Here is a 12528-nt window from a genome sequence, read left to right as displayed (position 1 = left end):
CTGCACATAGAAGCCTCGTGTGATTGGCTCACCATGTGCATTGCTTTTTCTTCAACTAAGGATATTTTAAAAATGAAGCAAAATAAATAATGGAAGTAAATTGTAATGTTTAAATTTCTATTCTCTATCTGAATCATGAAAGAGATTTTGGGTTTAGTGGCCCTTTAAGGAAACAAAACCCCTTGCTTACTCTAGTTATTGATATTTTTTGTTTTGTTTATGAAGTACTTGCTACTGTTTTGTTCTAAAAATGGTTAGTCTGTTAAGAAAATTCTCACACTGTTTCTGTAGGTTTATTATTTGCAATACATTAACAAACCACACAAGCCTTTACAGGGTGGTTTATGCCCCTTTTGTGTGATGTGTCTGCAGTTGTCACTAATATTATGTAAGTTTGTCAGACTTGGCATATTGTGTGTTATGTAATTAGTGTTGTCATCCTATTCATTCAGGAAAACTTGGATTTTGACCACTTGGATCTCTGACACTTGCATGTTTATAACGGTCATTAATGTGAAAGTCATGAATGAAAGTGCTTTTTATTTGTTTCAATAGTCAACCCTAGCGTTTCAAAAATGCTATGGTTGACTTTCACTTTAAGAAAGTTTGACAAACCACATATAAAAAGCTTTTCAATGAGTGTCCTGGGTTTGCAAAACCCCTTTTTAATTTTGCTAGGGATTTTTTTTTTTTTTTCCCGATGTGTTAACTTATTCTTCAGAAATTATTCCCTGCCCTGTGTTGCAAAATATTTGTATGCAAAATAAATTTAACACCCAAGTGGTAAATTGCATAAGTAACGCGTTAATGTTTCAAAATTCTGCACTATTGGTACAAGTATGTTACATTTGATTCTGCACATAATGCATAATAATTTAACATTCATAACCATCTTTACAGTCCCTTTAAACACTCCCTTAGTCACATTACTTTGTCTCATCTGAACAGGACATGGGTGTTTTTAGCCAGTTAGGAGCCGCATACCTTCAAAGCCCCCAATCACAGCTTGTTTCCTTATCAGGATTGATTTGTCAGCATGCTTAGGGGGCTAGTTATCAAGCCGTCTACTTTTCTGGCTTCGCCGGCCCAATACGTCCGCCTAAGCTCGCCTACCTTCGCCGCCGCGGACCTTGAATACGTTCGCCTAAGTTATCAAATAAAGCTGTCAAAAAGCCGCGGGGCGATGAGCAGCGGACTGTGACAGTTATCACTCATCCGATCTCGCTGCCCTTCGGCTTTTTCCCAGCTTTATTGCTAGCCTGTCACTAAGCACTCACACTAAACTGCACTGTTCTGCCCCCTATACCGGCACCCCCGGAGCCCCCCGCAACTAAATAAAGTTACTAACCCCTAAACCGCCGCTCCTAGACCCCGCCGCAACTCTTATAAATGTACTAACCCCTAAACCGCCGCTCCTAGACCCCGCCGCAACTCTTATAAATGTATTAACCCCTAAACCGCCGCTCCTAGACCCCGCCGCAACTCTTATAAATGTATTAACCCCTAAACCGCCGCTCCTAGACCCCGCCGCAACTCTTATAAATGTATTAACCCCTAAACCGCCGCTCCTAGACCCCGCCGCAACTCTTATAAATGTATTAACCCCTAAACCGCCGCTCCTAGACCCCGCCGCAACTCTTATAAATGTATTAACCCCTAAACCGCCGCTCCTAGACCCCGCCGCAACTCTTATAAATGTATTAACCCCTAAACCGCCGCTCCCGGACACCGCTGCCACCTACATTATACCTAGTAACCCCTATCCTGCCCCCCCTATACCGTCGCCCTCTATTATAAAATTATTAACCCCTATCCTGCTGATCCCGCACCTCTCCGCAACTAAATAAATAGTTTAACCCCTAAACCGCCGCTCCATGAACCCGCCGCAACCTATAATAAATTTATTAACCCCTATCCTGCCCCCCACTACGCCGCCGCCACTGTAATAAAATGATTAACCCCTAAACCTAAGTCTAACCCTAACCATAACGCCCCCCTAACTTAAATATTAATTAAATAAATCTAAATAAATTAACTCTTATTAACTAAATGAATCCTATTTAAAACTAAATACTTACCTTTAAAATAAACCATAATATAGCTACAATATAAATAATAATTATATTCTAGCTATCTTAGGATTTATTTTTATTTTACAGGTACCTTTCAATTTATTTTAACCATGTACAATAACTATTAAATAGTTATTAACTATTTAATAGCTTACCTAGCTAAAATAAAGAGAAATGTACCTGTGAAATAAATCCTAACCTAAGTTACAATTACACCTAACACTACACTATACTTTAATAAATTATTCCTATTTAAAAATAAATACTTACCTGTAAAATAAACCCTAAGATAGCTACAATATAATTAATAATTATATTATAGCTATCTTAGGATTTATATTTATTTTACAGGTTACTTTGTATTTATTTTAGCTAGTTAGAATAGTTATTAAATAGTTATTAACTATTTAATAACTACCTAGCTAAAAGAAATACAAAATTACCTGTAAAATAAATCCTAACCTAAGTTACACTTAAACCTAACACTACACTATCATTCAATTAACTAAATAAACTACCTACAAAGAACTACAATGAAATACAATTACATAAACTAACTAAAGTACAAAAAATAAAAAAAGCTAAGTTACAAAAAATAAAAAATTAAGTTACAAACATGTTAAAAATATTACAACAATTTTAAGCTACTTACACCTAATCTAAGCCCCCTAATAAAATAACAAACCCCCCCAAAATAAATAAAATCCCTACCCTATTCTAAATTACATAAATTTCAAAGCTCTTTTACCTTACCAGCCCTTAAAAGGGCCATTTGTGGGGGCATGCCCCAAAAAGTTCAGCTCTTTTGCCTGTAAAATAAAAATACAACCCCCCCCCAACATTAAAACCCACCACCCACATACCCCTAATCTAACCCAAACCCCCCTTACAAAAACCTAACACTAATCCCCTGAAGATCATCCTACCTTGAGTCGTCTTCACTCAGCCGAGCCACCGATGGAACTGAAGAGGACATCCGGAGCGGAAGAAGTTAATCCTCCAAGCGGCGCTGAAGAAATCTTCCATCCGATGAAGTCATCATCCAGGCGGCGCTGAAGAAGTCTTCAATCCGGCCGATGTCATCTTCAAAGAGGCGCTGAAGAGGTCTTCTATCCGGGCGAAGTCATCTTCCAAGCCGGGTCTTGAATCTTCCTTCCGCCGACGCGGAACCACCTTCTTCACCGACGGACTACGACGAATGACGGCTCCTTTAAGGGACGTCATCCAAGATGGCGTCCCCTCAATTCCGATTGGCTGATAGGATTCTATCAGCCAATCGGAATTAAGGTAGGAAAATCTGATTGGCTGATGGAATCAGCCAATCAGATTCAAGTTCAATCCGATTGGCTGATCCAATCAGCCAATCAGATTGAGCTCGCATTCTATTGGCTGATCGGAACAGCCAATAGAATGCGAGCTCAATCTGATTGGCTGATGGAATCAGCCTATCAGATTTTCCTACCTTAATTCCGATTGGCTGATAGAATCCTATCAGCCAATCGGAATTGAGGGGACGCCATCTTGGATGACGTCCCTTAAAGGAGCCGTCATTCGTCGTAGTCCGTCGGTGAAGAAGGTGGTTCCGCGTCGGCGGAAGGAAGATTCAAGACCCGGCTTGGAAGATGACTTCGCCCGGATAGAAGACCTCTTCAGCGCCTCTTTGAAGATGACATCGGCCGGATCGAAGACTTCTTCAGCGCCGCCTGGATGATGACTTCATCGGATGGAAGATTTCTTCAGCGCCGCTTGGAGGATTAACTTCTTCCGCTCCGGATGTCCTCTTCAGTTCCATCGGTGGCTCGGCTGAGTGAAGACGACTCAAGGTAGGATGATCTTCAGGGGCTTAGTGTTAGGTTTTTGTAAGGGGGGTTTGGGTTAGATTAGGGGTATGTGGGTGGTGGGTTTTAATGTTGGGGGGGGGGGTTGTATTTTTATTTTACAGGCAAAAGAGCTGAACTTTTTGGGGCATGCCCCCACAAATGGCCCTTTTAAGGGCTGGTAAGGTAAAAGAGCTTTGAAATTTATGTAATTTAGAATAGGGTAGGGATTTTTTTTATTTTGGGGGGGTTTGTTATTTTATTAGGGGGCTTAGATTAGGTGTAAGTAGCTTAAAATTGTTGTAATATTTTTAACATGTTTGTAACTTAATTTTTTATTTTTTGTAACTTAGCTTTTTTTATTTTTTGTACTTTAGTTAGTTTATGTAATTGTATTTCATTGTAGTTCTTTGTAGGTAGTTTATTTAGTTAATTTAATGATAGTGTAGTATTAGGTTTAATTGTAACTTAGGTTAGGATTTATTTCACAGGTACATTTCTCTTTATTTTAGCTAGGTAAGCTATTAAATAGTTAATAACTATTTAATAGTTATTGTACATGGTTAAAATAAATTGAAAGGTACCTGTAAAATAAAAATAAATCCTAAGATAGCTAGAATATAATTATTATTTATATTGTAGCTATATTAGGGTTTATTTTAAAGGTAAGTATTTAGTTTTAAATAGGATTCATTTAGTTAATAAGAGTTAATTTATTTAGATTTATTGAATTAATATTTAAGTTAGGGGGCGTTAGGGTTAGGTTTAGGGGTTAATCATTTTATTACAGTGGCGGCGGCGTAGTGGGGGGCAGGATAGGGGTTAATAAATTTATTATAGGTGGCGACGGTGTAGGGGGGGCAGGATAGGGGTTAATACATTTAATATAGGTTGCGGCGGGTTCAGGGAGCGGCGGGTTAGGGGTTAATACATTTATTATAGTTGCGGTGGGCTCCGGGAGCGGCGGTTTAGGGGTTAATATGTATAGAGTAGCTTGCGGTGGGCTCCGGGAGCGGCGGTTTAGGGGGTAATAACTTTATTTATTTGCGGCGGTGTAGGGGGGGTCAGATTAGTGGTGTTTAGACTCGGGGTACATGTTAGGGTGTTAGGTGTAGACAGCTCCCATAGAAATCAATGGGATGTCTGTCAGCAGCGAACTTGTACTTTCGCTATGGTCAGACTCCCATTGATTCCTATGGGATCCGCCACCTCCAGGCTGGCGCTTTGAAAACCAGGTACGCTGGGCCGTAAAAGTGCCGAGCGTACCTGCTAGTTTTTTGATAGCTAGCAAAAGTAGTGAGAATGTGCCGCACTTGTGTGCGGAACATCTGGAGTGACGTAAGAATCGATCTGTGTCGGACTGAGTCCGGCGGATCGAAGCTGACGTCACAAAATTCTACTTTTGCCGGTCTCGAGCCTTTGATAACTAAGGCGTATCAGCCTCGCCACAAATACGCTGCGGAATACGCAGCGTATTTGAGGTTGACGGCTTGATAACTACCCCCCATTGTGTTCAAATGTAACTGTCTATCTCTACGAATAGAACATGCAATTTTCAATGGACAGTGGTGTAGAAATTTAAGTTATTGCATTAGGTTGTTCCTTTAATTAAATAAAATAATTAAAAGTGATATATTTTTAGAAAACAAATTGATGCTAAATGTTAGAACTATATTGAACTTGATTGCTAAAAAGGTATAAAATAAAGATTCACACTTTTCTTTGTGACCTCTTAAAATGTCTTTTATATGCTTCAGATTTCCTGAAACATGATTGTATCACCAATGAAAAATATCTAATATGAGATCAAATGAGTTTTAAACTGGTTTGTTCGTTATAAGCAATTGCTCAGTAAATAGAATGTGATATAGAATTTGTGTCCCTGTTCATATAAAACGTCCAATAAATGAATAAAGGGGCATAAAACAAATAACCTCAATACAACATACTGCTGCAATACAACATACTGCTGCCATGTTTCAATATATCCATTACTATATTCTATTGCCGAACTGTTTTCAGTTTAAAATTTAAAGTGACAGTAACGGTTTTATTTTAAAACGTTTTTTGTACTTTGTTATCAAGTTTATGCCTGTTTAACATGTCTGAACTACCAGATAGACTGTGTTCTGAATGTGGGGAAGCCAGAATTCCTATTCATTTAAATAAATGTGATTTATGTGACAATGACAATGATGCCCAAGATGATTCCTCAAGTGAGGGGAGTAAGCATGGTACTGCATCATTCCCTCCTTCGTCTACACGAGTCTTGCCCACTCAGGAGGCCCCTAGTACATCTAGCGCGCCAATACTCCTTACTATGCAACAATTAACGGCTGTAATGGATAATTCTGTCAAAAACATTTTAGCCAAAATGAACACTTATCAGCGTAAGCGCGACTGCTCTGTTTTAGATACTGAAGAGCATGACGACGCTGATAATAATATTTCTGAAGGGCCCCTAACCCAGTCTGATGGGGCCAGGGAGGTTTTGTCTGAGGGAGAAATTACTGATTCAGGGAACATTTCTCAACAAGCTGAACCTGATGTGATTGCATTTAAATTTAAGTTGGAACATCTCCGCATTCTGCTTAAGGAGGTATTATCCACTCTGGATGATTGTGACAAGTTGGTCATCCCAGAGAAACTATGTAAAATGGACAAGTTCCTAGAGGTGCCGGGGCTCCCAGAAGCTTTTCCTATACCCAAGCGGGTGGCGGACATCGTTAATAAAGAATGGGAAAGGCCCGGTATTCCTTTCGTCCCTCCCCCCATATTTAAAAAATTGTTTCCTATGGTCGACCCCAGAAAGGACTTATGGCAGACAGTCCCCAAGGTCGAGGGAGCGGTTTCCACTTTAAACAAACGCACCACTATACCCATAGAGGATAGTTGTGCTTTCAAAGATCCTATGGATAAAAAATTAGAAGGTTTGCTTAAAAAGATGTTTGTTCAGCAGGGTTACCTTCTACAACCAATTTCATGCATTGTCCCTGTCGCTACAGCCGCATGTTTCTGGTTCGATGAGCTGATAAAGGCGGTCGATAGTGATTCTCCTCCTTTTGAGGAGATTATGGACAGAATCAATGCTCTCAAATTGGCTAATTCTTTCACCCTAGACGCCACTTTGCAATTGGCTAGGTTAGCGGCTAAGAATTCTGGGTTTGCTATTGTGGCGCGCAGAGCGCTTTGGTTGAAATCTTGGTCGGCTGATGCGTCTTCCAAGAACAAGCTACTTAACATTCCTTTCAAGGGGAAAACGCTGTTTGGCCCTGACTTGAAAGAGATTATCTCTGATATCACTGGGGGTAAGGGCCACGCCCTTCCTCAGGATCGGCCTTTCAAGGCAAAAAATAAACCTAATTTTCGTCCCTTTCGTAGAAACGGACCAGCCCAAAGTGCTACATCCTCTAAGCAAGAGGGTAATTCTTCTCAAGCCAAGCCAGCTTGGAGACCAATGCAAGGCTGGAACAAGGGAAAGCAGGCCAAGAAACCTGCCACTGCTACCAAGACAGCATGAAATGTTGGCCCCCGATCCGGGACCGGATCTGGTGGGGGGCAGACTCTCTCTCTTCGCTCAGGCTTGGGCAAGAGATGTTCTGGATCCTTGGGCGCTAGAAATAGTCTCCCAAGGTTATCTTCTGGAATTCAAGGGACTTCCCCCAAGGGGGAGGTTCCACAGGTCTCAGTTGTCTTCAGACCACATAAAAAGACAGGCATTCTTACATTGTGTAGAAGACCTGTTAAAAATGGGAGTGATTCATCCTGTTCCATTAAGAGAACAAGGGATGGGGTTCTACTCCAATCTGTTTATAGTTCCCAAGAAAGAGGGAACGTTCAGACCAATCTTAGATCTCAAGATCTTAAACAAGTTTCTCAAGGTTCCATCGTTCAAGATGGAAACCATTCGAACAATTCTTCCTTCCATCCAGGAAGGTCAATTCATGACCACGGTGGATTTAAAGGATGCGTATCTACATATTCCTATCCACAAGGAACATCATCGGTTCCTGAGGTTCGCATTCCTGGACAAACATTACCAGTTCGTGGCGCTTCCTTTCGGATTAGCCACTGCTCCAAGGATTTTCACAAAGGTACTAGGGTCCCTTCTAGCTGTGCTAAGACCAAGGGGCATTGCTGTAGTACCTTACTTGGACGACATTCTGATTCAAGCGTCGTCCCTTCCTCAAGCAAAGGCTCACACGGACATTGTCCTGGCCTTTCTCAGATCTCACGGATGGAAAGTGAACGTGGAAAAGAGTTCTCTATCTCCGTCAACAAGGGTTCCCTTCTTGGGAACCATAATAGACTCCTTAGAAATGAGGATTTTTCTGACAGAGGCCAGAAAAACAAAACTTCTAGACTCTTGTCGGATACTTCATTCCGTTCCTCTTCCTTCCATAGCTCAGTGCATGGAAGTGATCGGGTTGATGGTAGCGGCAATGGACATAGTTCCTTTTGCACGCATTCATCTAAGACCATTACAACTGTGCATGCTCAGTCAGTGGAATGGGGACTATACAGACTTGTCTCCGAAGATACAAGTAAATCAGAGGACCAGAGACTCACTCCGTTGGTGGCTGTCCCTGGACAACCTGTCACGAGGGATGACATTCCGCAGACCAGAGTGGGTCATTGTCACGACCGACGCCAGTCTGATGGGCTGGGGCGCGGTCTGGGGATCCCTGAAAGCTCAGGGTCTTTGGTCTCGGGAAGAATCTCTTCTATCGATAAATATTCTGGAACTGAGAGCGATATTCAATGCTCTCAAGGCTTGGCCTCAGCTAGCGAGGGCCAAGTTCATACGGTTTCAATCAGACAACATGACAACTGTTGCGTACATCAACCATCAGGGGGGAACAAGGAGTTCCCTGGCGATGGAAGAAGTGACCAAAATCATTCTATGGGCGGAGTTTCACTCCTGCCACCTGTCTGCTATCCACATCCCAGGAGTGGAAAATTGGGAAGCGGATTTTCTGAGTCGTCAGACATTGCATCCGGGGGAGTGGGAACTCCATCCGGAAATCTTTGCCCAAGTCACTCAGCTGTGGGGCATTCCAGACATGGATCTGATGGCCTCTCGTCAGAACTTCAAAGTTCCTTGCTACGGGTCCAGATCCAGGGATCCCAAGGCGGCTCTAGTGGATGCACTAGTAGCACCTTGGACCTTCAAACTAGCTTATGTGTTCCCGCCGTTTCCTCTCATCCCCAGGCTGGTAGCCAGGATCAATCAGGAGAGGGCGTCGGTGATCTTGATAGCTCCTGCGTGGCCACGCAGGACTTGGTATGCAGATCTGGTGAATATGTCATCGGCTCCACCTTGGAAGCTACCCTTGAGACGAGACCTTCTTGTTCAGGGTCCGTTCGAACATCCGAATCTGGTTTCACTCCAGCTGACTGCTTGGAGATTGAACGCTTGATCTTATCGAAGCGAGGGTTCTCAGATCCTGTTATCGATACTCTTGTTCAGGCCAGAAAGCCTGTAACTAGAAAGATTTACCACAAAATTTGGAAAAAATACATCTGTTGGTGTGAATCTAAAGGATTCCCTTGGGACAAGGTTAAGATTCCTAGGATTCTATCCTTCCTTCAAGAAGGATTGGAAAAAGGTTTATCTGCAAGTTCCCTGAAGGGACAGATTTCTGCCTTGTCTGTGTTACTTCACAAAAAGCTGGCCGCTGTACCAGATGTTCAAGCTTTTGTTCAGGCTCTGGTTAGAATTAAGCCTGTTTACAAACCTTTGACTCCTCCTTGGAGTCTCAATTTAGTTCTTTCAGTTCTTCAGGGGGTTCCGTTTGAACCCTTGCATTCCGTTGATATTAAGTTATTATCTTGGAAAGTTTTGTTTTTAGTTGCAATTTCTTCTGCTAGAAGAGTTTCAGAATTGTCTGCTCTGCAGTGTTCTCCTCCTTATCTGGTGTTCCATGCAGATAAGGTGGTTTTACGTACTAAACCTGGTTTTCTTCCAAAAGTTGTTTCTAACAAAAACATTAACCAGGAGATTATCGTACCTTCTCTGTGTCCGAAACCAGTTTCGAAGAAGGAACGTTTGTTGCACAATTTGGATGTTGTTCGCGCTCTAAAATTCTATTTAGATGCTACAAAGGATTTTAGACAAACATCTTCCTTGTTTGTTGTTTATTCCGGTAAAAGGAGAGGTCAAAAAGCAACTTCTACCTCTCTCTTTTTGGATTAAAAGCATCATCAGATTGGCTTACGAGACTGCCGGACGGCAGCCTCCCGAAAGAATCACAGCTCATTCCACTAGGGCTGTGGCTTCCACATGGGCCTTCAAGAACGAGGCTTCTGTTGATCAGATATGTAGGGCAGCGACTTGGTCTTCACTGCACACTTTTGCCAAATTTTACAAGTTTGATACTTTTGCTTCTTCTGAGGCTATTTTTGGGAGAAAGGTTTTGCAAGCCGTGGTGCCTTCCATTTAGGTGACCTGATTTGCTCCCTCCCTTCATCCGTGTCCTAAAGCTTTGGTATTGGTTCCCACAAGTAAGGATGACGCCGTGGACCGGACACACCTATGTTGGAGAAAACAGAATTTATGTTTACCTGATAAATTACTTTCTCCAACGGTGTGTCCGGTCCACGGCCCGCCCTGGTTTTTTTAATCAGGTCTGATCATTTATTTTCTTTAACTACAGTCACCACGGTACCATATGGTTTCTCCTATGCAAATATTCCTCCTTAACGTCGGTCGAATGACTGGGGTAGGCGGAGCCTAGGAGGGATCATGTGACCAGCTTTGCTGGGCTCTTTGCCATTTCCTGTTGGGGAAGAGAATATCCCACAAGTAAGGATGACGCCGTGGACCGGACACACCGTTGGAGAAAGTAATTTATCAGGTAAACATAAATTCTGTTTTTCTCCTACATTGGTGTGTCCGGTCCACGGCTTCATCCTTACTTGTGGGAATATTCTCTTCCCTAACAGGAAATGGCAAAGAGAGCACAGCAAAACCTGTCCATATAGCGCCCCCCAGTCATTCTCTTTGCCGCTCTGAACTTCAAACATTCAGAAATAAAGTGTGCTCTTTTTATTATTTAAAGAGACGGTAACTGTTTTGTTTAAAAACGGTTTTATTGCATTAATAGCCTGTCAGTCTGTCTAACATGTCTATACCTTCAGATAGCATATGTTCTGTGTGTATGGAGGCCAAGGTGGTTCCCCCTTTAAATGTATGTTCAAATTGTGCCATGGCGTCCAAACAAAGTAAGGACAGTACTGTCACATTTAATAAGGTTGCCCAAGATGATTCTTCAAATGAAGGTAGTGGGGATAGTTCATCATCCTCTCCTTCTGTGTCAACACCAGTTTTGCCCGCGCAGGCGATACCTAGTACATCTAGCGCGCCAATGTTTGTTACTATGCAGCAATTAACTGCAGTAATGGATAATTCTATAGCAAATCTTTTATCCAAACTGCCAGCATTTCCCAGAAAGCGTGATTGCTCAGTTTTAAATACAGAGGATGAGCAAGTGGGCGCTGACGATAATTTATCTGTTATACCCTCACACCAGTCTGAATTGGCAGTGAGGGAGGGTCTGTCTGAGGGAGAAATTTCTGATTCAGGAAAAGTTTCTCAGCAGGCAGAACCTGATATCGTGGCATTTAAATTTAAGTTAGAACATCTCCGCGCCCTGCTTTAAGGAGGTGCTAACTACTCTTGTTGATTGTGACCCTTTGGTGATTCCAGAGAAATTGTGCAAAATGGACAAATTCCTAGAGGTCCCTGTGCACGCTGATGCCTTTCCGATACCCAAGAGGGTGGCGGACATAGTGACCAAGGAGTGGGAGAAGCCAGGTATACCTTTTTGTCCCACCTCCTATATTTAAGAAAATTTTCCCCATTGTCGACCCCAGAAGGGACGCATGGCAAACAGTCCCTAAGGTTGAGGGGGCAGTTTCTACGTTGGCCAAGTGCACAACTATTCCCATTGAGGACAGTTGTGCTTTCAAAGATCCTATGGATAAAAAATTGGAAGGATTGCTTAAAAAGATATTTGTTCAGCAAGGTTTCCTTCTCCAACCAATTTCGTGCATTATTCCTGTCACCACGGCGGCGTCTTTTTGGTTCGAGGAACTAGAAAATTCGCTCCATAAGGAGACTCCATATGAGGAAGTCATGGACAGAATTCACGCACTAAAGTTGGCTAATTCCTTTATTTTAGATGCCGCTTTTCAATTGGCTAAATTAGCGGCGAAAAATTCAGGTTTTGCAATAGTGGCGCCCAGAGCGCTTTGGATAAAATCTTGGTCGGCGGATGTGTCATCCAAGACAAAACTGCTTAATATTCCTTTCAAAGGTAAGACCTTTTTCGGGCCAAAATTGAAGGAGATTATTTCAGACATCACTGGGGGAAAGGGCCATGCCCTCCCACAGGATAGGCCTTTCAAGGCTAAGAATAAGTCTAATTTTCGTTCCTTTCGCAATTTCAGGAACGGACCGTCTCCTAACTCTGCAGCCTCTAGACAAGAGGGTAACTCTTCCCAGCCTAAACCAGCATGGAAACCAATGCAAGGCTGGAACAAGGGTAAACAGGCCAAGAAGCCTGCTGCTGCTACCAAGACAGCATGAAGGGGTAGCCCCCGATCCGGGACCGGATCTAGTAGGGGGCAGACTTTCT

At 42.5% G+C, this 12528-nt stretch overlaps 1 protein-coding gene across 1 annotated transcript in view; it reads left to right on the top strand.

The window, feature by feature from the left end:
• BAZ1B (bromodomain adjacent to zinc finger domain 1B) overlaps nt 1-12528 on the top strand; it is a gene marked incomplete in the record, with an annotated part of 470974 nt that overhangs the window by 81197 nt on the left and 377249 nt on the right.

Source organism: Bombina bombina, chromosome 3 (assembly GCF_027579735.1).
Source record: "Bombina bombina isolate aBomBom1 chromosome 3, aBomBom1.pri, whole genome shotgun sequence".
NCBI lineage: Eukaryota > Metazoa > Chordata > Amphibia > Anura > Bombinatoridae > Bombina > Bombina bombina.
This window is presented reverse-complemented; position numbering and strand designations above follow the sequence as displayed.